Source organism: Pseudopipra pipra, chromosome Z, assembly GCF_036250125.1.
Source record: "Pseudopipra pipra isolate bDixPip1 chromosome Z, bDixPip1.hap1, whole genome shotgun sequence".
Classification (NCBI taxonomy): Eukaryota; Metazoa; Chordata; class Aves; order Passeriformes; family Pipridae; genus Pseudopipra; species Pseudopipra pipra.
The window spans coordinates 7,639,315-7,646,056 of record NC_087581.1 but is presented as its reverse complement, the minus strand read 5'-3'; positions in this window follow the sequence as shown (position 1 = coordinate 7,646,056).

Genomic DNA, 6,742 nt, shown 5'->3' with positions numbered 1-6,742 from the left:
GGGAATTCTCTTTTAAAATTGGAAGCAAATTGTCAGCAGGATTTCTTCACAATATCCAAACTTAAGAATGGTCAAATTGGTGTGGCCCTCACATGAGCAGGCAACCAGTTGTGGATAAAGAGTGATCTGAGCAATAGTCCTCTTTCCTTGACATCAGGGAAAGGCTGCCTTCTGGTTGTTAAAAGTTGTTTGTGTGGAGCTTGCAAACGAATTCCTCTTTGTTTTTGCTTAAACCCGTGAGGATGAAATTTCTGGCAGAGAATTGGAGCTCTTGGGGATGTTTTAGAGTTCAAATGAAAATATGCCTGAATTCCTTTGTTAGTAGCTCATCAGTGCAAATGCTGGGGACAATGACATCCAACAGATTCCTTTCAAGTAATGGCATCCCTCTGGTTTTTGATGCCAAAGCTGTATCTTCCTGCTTAAGAGTTTAAAGTTGCTTGTTTTGGAAAGGGGAGTGACACTTGAATATGCATAGGATGAAAGATTGTTCTCTGAGCAGTGAGTGGTGCAGGAAGGTGGACAGCTACTGTGCCCTCAGCCTTTCTGTGTAGGTTCTTCTTATACAGGTGGTAAAGCACCAGTGGTGAGGGATTACTTTGGGGGAAAAATGCTTCTGTTGCCCTGGTTAAAAATGTAATTCTTTTGGTGTCATCTACACTGATTGAACAAGAACGTTGTGTTGTGTACTGGAGGCAGGATGTTCTGTTCAAAGGAGCTGTTTTTTTCTGGTTTTGTTTAAAGTAGTCAGTTATGCTGAAATACTAGTTTTGAGGTCAATAGGGGGAGATGTATGCTCTCAAGTGGTAAATATTGGGAAGAAACACCACCTGAATGGTATCTTATCCCTCTTCAAAAGGACTTTTCATACTTCCCAACCTTAAATTCCCTTTGCAGATGACTGTTAAGAAAGTAAGTAAAGGTATGATATTTAAAACTTGTTCCTCCAGTAGTTTTCAAGACAGTTCTTTAGTAAAGAATGTTCTTTATTATTCTTTGTCTGATCATTAAAGATGAAGGTCATAGTTCAGGACTAGTAAACTCCAGACTGTCATACTTTAATTTGCATTCATCCTTACTTTGAGCCGAATCTCAGTTATCTACTTAAGCTTAATTTCCCATATTGTGTGTCCTGGTCTCTGAACGTGGCAGATTTTTTTCGGAGTCAACAGCTTCAACGTTATTGCTTTGGATGATGATACCTTTTAGAAAATCAAAAAGGAAACTGCTGTTCAACAACTGGGGTTGGGACCTATGTGTGCCTCACTCAGTGATTCTCTCTTCAGACAGAGTTCAGCTTTGTATTGCAGTAATCTCAACAAAGATGTATAAGACTTTTTTTCATGGATGTCTTGTCAGACACAGTTAAGATTATCCATGTCTTTCTACATCAAATAATACAAACATTACCCCCATGAGAACCACTACCTTTATGAAACAGAGTTCCTCTCTTAAGAACCAAGAGAGTAGAAGTAAATAATAATATGTTGGTATTAAATTTGGCAAAAACACAGATTAATACAGTTGGGAACAATAGTCCGAGTTGTATAGTAGGTATGTATTATTGGTGGCAAAAGTGTTAAGCATTTCAGGCTTGTAAATTCTAAGCCTGTCGGAGTTATTAAACATACTGAAGGTGAAATCTGCGGGCCGAAATGTGACAAAATATCCCAAACTGGTCAATGATGTTAGATCTTCTTAGTCTGAATTTGAATTCCATGGCTCTGATGTTTGTGGCATCCATCCTTAAGGGAAAGGGAGCACCTAAGATTTGTAGATGATCGTGGTCGAAAGGAGTGGCAAAAGTCACAGGGTCCACAAACAGTGACAAAGTTCTATCAGTAAATTACACAGTGTGGAAATTGGTATGTTAGTCCCTGATCTCTGCATAAGCACATAGCAGTGGGTTTTGAATAAATGGGTAGGATGGAAGGAAAGGAAGAAAGGAAGAGATTAATTAAAGAGGAGGAGAGAAAAAAGAAGGAGAGAAAAAGAGATCTTCAGTCCTGGCTCTGGTGCTGATGGGGTGTCTAGGGGTGCACTCACACATGGGCTTGCTGGTGGTACTGTTTTATACGTAAGTTTTCTCTGCCCTGGAGGCTTCTTGCTTTCTATGTAATTTAGTTATCATGCCCAGTGCATTCTTCCACACCCTTCAGGAAATGGATTGGAGGATTCAGGGCTCTTTGGTGGTCTTGATCCCCCTCCCTACAGTCCATGCCCCCTTCTTGACCTCATTCCTGTGCTTGTGCTGTGCTGTGTTGAGCTTATCTCCAGGAGCCAGAACAAGGGTCCTGGAAAAGTGCTGCCCTGTGTGTCTGTATGCAGCTACATCTTGTTCTTTCTCACGGCACGTTAGTACCTACAGTCCTTGGTTATTACCAACAATTCTTATTTGTTATTACCAGCAATCCTTGGTTGGCTCCACAGCCATCAGTATTTGAGACATAACACATTAGCCTCTTATCTTCTGGGATTTTGTAGAGTTGCTGGTTAGTTAAGAGTTGCAGAACTCTTGGGTGAAATCTGTATTTTAGGAGTAACTTGAAATGAGATAACTATGCTTTAAAAAAATACCCCAAAAAACCAATAGAGGGATGCACTTAACAGAATGCGTGAAGATACTCAGCTGAAATGGACTGCAACTTATAAAGAAGTGATACTGGAATATGTTGGATACATTAGTCATTAACTATGTTTTATTGAGTGGGAACTTACAGGAAAGATGGGGCAAAACTACTTAAAAGAGCATATAGTGACAGGAAGAGGGGGAATGAGTTCAAATTGATCTGACAGGCGGTTGGAGCTAGATAGTCTTTAGGGTCTTCTCCTAAATCAAACCAATCTATGATTCTACAACTGAGCTGAGAATGTGCAATCTGTTACTGCAGGAAAGAGCAGATTTTTGGGGCATCCGAGGAAGGACCATGTTTGTGGAGGAGAGTTCATCCTCTTTGTTGCTCTGTGGAAATATCTGGAAAAGGCTCTTCATTTTTATATCCCCAAAGTTCACATTTGTGGTGAACAAACAGATACAATAAAAGGCAGAGGAAAAGGGTAGAGAGGAGATGGACTCACAAAAATAATAGGACGAGTAGGCGTTTTTATCCTGTCAGGATAGCAATTACAGCTCTGTGGGCTGTTGTTGGTTTGCAATTTACTGTATGCATTCAGGGAGAAAAGAATTTCTGATCTTTATAATTTAGAATCATGATGGTGATTAGCCACAGAAGAAATCAATACATTTCATGTTCAAATTGAGTTTACCAACTTGATTATTACACCCCCTACTTGAGATTTATTTTGAAAGCCAATTGGAATATTCTGCTGGAGCACTGCTTGCTGCTTATTGTAGTCATGTGAGCTATACTGAACATGGTGCACTGGAGATCTGAGCTACTGCTTTGTTTCATCCAAACCTTAATTCAAAGTGCTCTTGTTTTACGTCTGCAGCCTTACACTGTTTGGTTCAAATGTGACTTGCTTGGAACTGTCTTTGTGCTTTTGTGTTAGTCCATGTGTATTTACAGTGTTTTATAAGTATATTTGCCGTCTGAAGGTCTTGCAAATCAAGATCATTAAAAATGGCAACTTAAGAGATGAGCTTGTAGGGTAAGCATTAATGAGGAGGGTAAGCTGATGTTAATGCCTGTGCAGAAAATCTTTGAAAGCAGGTACAGGTTCTCTTTGAAGTCCAAAGAACAATGAGAGTAAAGGCTGAAAGCATTATGGGTAGCAAGGTGGAGAAGTAAAGCACTGAAGTGATAGGAAGAGGTGGAGAAGCCAAGAAATGACAGCTGAGACACAGACACGATCAAGGCTGAGTGTTAGCTCAAACTAAAATAATGAATTCCTATAAATGACTGAATTCAGGACAGTTTTGGGGAATCTCATTCAGAGAAGATACAAACTTCAGCAGTTGTTTTATGATCATGGTGAGGAAAGAGATAAGGTGGAGAGTTTACTGCAAAGATCACATTCAAGTGTAAATTATTTGGAGCAAGTACGATCATTCCATTCTGTGTCTGAATTTCTAAGGCAGTAGGTACTTAGGCAGAGTGATACAGGCAGTGAACAGTGATAAAAGTTTACTTGAGTCTGACTTTCTAGTAAAAGTGTGGATGGGATGGTAGAAATCTGAGTTTAGTGATTGTGACAAAAAAAAAAAAAGATGGTGAAAGCAGTTGCATCAAACACGCAAACCCTGTGGAGTAAAATGCTCAACAACAAGACCATAGTGGTACGAGGTCCCCAAGAGTTACAGAAATGGGAGAACAATTGCATGTCTTATGGTTCCAATTAAAAATTTACAAATTGAAGAGGACATTACAGATTCAAAACAATGGAAAACACAGCAAGCAAGAATGTGTTATGGAGACCTGCTGAGGGAGAAGTGATTTGATTTTGATTGTCCTCCTGACTTGTGACATTTTTGGAAACAAAGAGGAACCAGAATGGGGATACAGGGATTGCATGCTGTATTTAAGGATGCAGCAAGTTCATAAGGAAAAGTGTTCTTGTTTCACTTAACCAAAGGAAGGGTTTTAGTGACCAAGGTCAGCCTGTTGGGAGAATTAGAAGAAGAAATATCTAAATCAGCTCAATGATACTTGCTAGTTACAGGAAATATAAATCTGAATTAGAAAGGCCTGTATTGCACCAGTGTGGCCTTTCATAGCTGCAGTATTTAAATTACTTAGAAAAATCTGCATGTGCTTGACAAAGTCATTGTCCATACAGTTAAAGAAATAAGATGACACAAGTCATCTTATTTGTATTTTTTGAAGCTGAAGCTAAATCACAGGGTCTCAATTTTATTTATTTATTTATTTATTTATTTATTTATTTATTTATTTATTTGTTCATTTATTTATTTATTTATTTATTTAAAGTGCTTCATGCCCGCCAGGCCCTTTCACTTAAAATTGCAGTACAGAATGGATGGAACTTAAAAATGGATAGTTGCTTGGAGCTGAGCTTCGAAGAGGATTTTGTGGCTTCAAAGCTTTGTCATTCCCGACGATCTTTGTGCCTGTAGAACTGACTGCATTAGTAATTTTTTTTCATTTCATACTTCAGCTATTGTATAGTTCTTACCACTTCTTTCTTTTAAAGTGTTATTCTTTGTTGGCCAACAGAATTTTGAAGCACCTATCCTATAACTCTGTCGTATTCGGCATGAAAAGGTGGTGTGCAGAAAGTGGGAAGCTGGAGCTATGCATCATCTGGACAATAACCCTGGGATACTGCTTTGCTGTCTTTCAACAAAGCCCTTGTTTCTTATCAAGCCTGTAGTACATTTTCCTAAAACGTTAAGATGCTGTGGGTTTTGTGGACTTTTGTTTCTCATTTCCATGGCAGTAAGGGTATGGATGCTGTGAATCCAGGAGGGCTGCATGCCTGGGTTGTGGAATCAAGAGGAATGCTCCAACTTTTCAGAAATGCCTTTGAGTGGGGTGGGGAATCCTACTGGTACCTGAGGAGATGTGGTGAGGAGCAAGTACATTATTCAGGTTAGGAGCACAAGAGCATGTGGTGGGAAAGAACACTGATGTGGCTGTTAAATGCCTTTGGGAGGCTGGTGAAATAATGTCCAGTTGAGCATGATGTGGCTAAGTAATGTCTCTGAACCTGCTCTAAAGCTACGGCTCTTCCAAAGAGGATCTGGGCTATAGGGCTTACTGGGAGATAGAATGGCAATGTCTAACCTTCCTTACAGGTAGGTTGAGAGTTGCTGTTCTTACATTTACAGATTAAAGGCTGCAATCTGGGTCCTCACTTCTCTTCAGTGTGATTTTGAAGTGGTGTTCTGATGTACACCATTCTCTGTCCTGACTGTATGATTCTTCTTGGGTTCTCTCTGTCCTGTCCCCAAAGCAGTATCTATTTCCCCTGATTACTTTACTCAGAAGAATTCGTTTAAGATAAGAAGCTTTTTCTGTTGATTCATAGGTCTTATCTCGTTAAGTTGCACATGACTCTGTTGTGTGCTTGTTTATATTCCCTTTAAATAGGTAGAAATTCCTTGGTATGTATTTGGATAAGTTTCTCTTGGTCCAGCAGAGTTGCTGGTGACTTTGAGCCATTTATATTAATTGATCTTGAAGCAGCCTCAGTGGATTTAGCTTGAATTAATTTTAAAGTTGCCCTTTACTCCCTAGAAATCAAATGCATGATGTTCAATTCTGTTGAATATGTCTAGGCTTGGGTTTGTGTGTGGTTTTGTTTTGGATTTGTTTGTTTGTTTTTTTGTTTGGGTGGTGTGGTTTTTTTTTTTTCCCCTCAGTAGAAACAATTTATTTAAAACATTCTATTTGTAAGGATTTTGTAAAGCCATAAATACGAATTGAAGAGGAACCAGAGCGTTTTTTTCCTTCTTTTTTTTCCTTCTTTTTTTTCTTTCTTTTTTTCCTTCTTTTTTTTCCTTCTTTTTTCCTTCTTTTTTTCCTTCTTTTTTTTCCTTCTTTTTTTCTTCTTTTTTTCTTCTTTTTTTCTTCTTTTTTTCTTCTTTTTTTCTTCTTTTTTTCTTCTTTTTTTTCTTCTTTTTTTCCTTCTTTTTTTTTCCTTCTTTTTTTTCCTTCTTTTTTTCCTTCTTTTTTTTCCTTCTTTTTTTTCCTTCTTTTTTTTCCTTCTTTTTCTTCTTTTTTTTTTGTTCTTTTTTTTCGTGTTTTTTTTTCTTTTTTTTTTTCTTTTTTGTTTTTTTCTTCTTCTTTTTTTTTTTTTTTTTTTTCCTTCCCCCGAA